This window comes from Eimeria acervulina, genomic scaffold (genome assembly GCF_000499425.1).
Source record: "Eimeria acervulina Houghton genomic scaffold, Eah_scaff1190, whole genome shotgun sequence".
NCBI lineage: Eukaryota > Apicomplexa > Conoidasida > Eucoccidiorida > Eimeriidae > Eimeria > Eimeria acervulina.
Genome location: NW_013550344.1, coordinates 1 through 1,041, shown reverse-complemented (window position 1 = coordinate 1,041; position 1,041 = coordinate 1).

Below are 1,041 nucleotides of genomic sequence, written 5' to 3'. Positions count from 1 at the left end.
GCTAACAGAAATTTTAGTTTGTCCGCAGACTTAGCGCAATAATTTGGTGCGTTGATTTTTTTATTTTTTATTTTTCTTCCTTTTACATAGCCTGCCTTGCAATTCAGCATCATATAGACATATATTATTACTGCTGTTGTTATTTATTAGTTTTGTCTTTGCTGTTATTGTTTAATAATCTCTTTAGTACTATTCACGCTCATTATTTGTCTTTATTGTCTTTACTAATTATTATTCTTATTGCTGCTGCGGGCCCAGCATATGCGTACTTTGCGTCAACCTTACATAGCGTTTATTTCAATAATAATTACTATAATTATTACTTATTATTAGTTATTGTTCTTGATTATTTTAAGTAATTGTTATTGTTAATTAGTATTATTATTGCCGCTACAGGCCAAGCATCTGCGTACTTTGCGTCATCCATGCTTCGCATTTACTTGCATTATTATTATTACCATTATTATTATTAGTATATATGAATTATAATAATTAGCTAATTAAGTATAATCAATTAATTATAATTAATTGTTATAATTATTATTATGGCTGCTACAGGCCCAACGTTTGCGTACTTTACTCCATCCATGCATCGCATTTTCTTGCATTAATATTATTCTTAATATTTACGAATTATAATTAATTAATTAATTAATTAATTAATTAATTAATTAATTAATTATAATTAATTATAGTAATAATTATTATTGCTTCTGCAGGCCCAACATTTGCGTACTTTGCGTCATCCATGCATTGTGCGGTTTATTGACTACGTGGAGACAGCAGATTCGATTTTCATAGTTCAGGAGTATATGCAAGGAGGAGAATTATTTTATAAAATAGTAGAAAAAGGGTGTCTCTCTGAAGAACAAGCTTGCTTCATTGCTCATCAAGTTCTTGCTGCTATTGTCTTCATGCATAGCTGTAAAGTTATTCACAGGTAAACAATATTCTTTCTCTACCTGTGGCGCTATCCACCCCTTCACAGATATATATATATATATATTTATGTATATTTATATTTATATTTATATATATGTA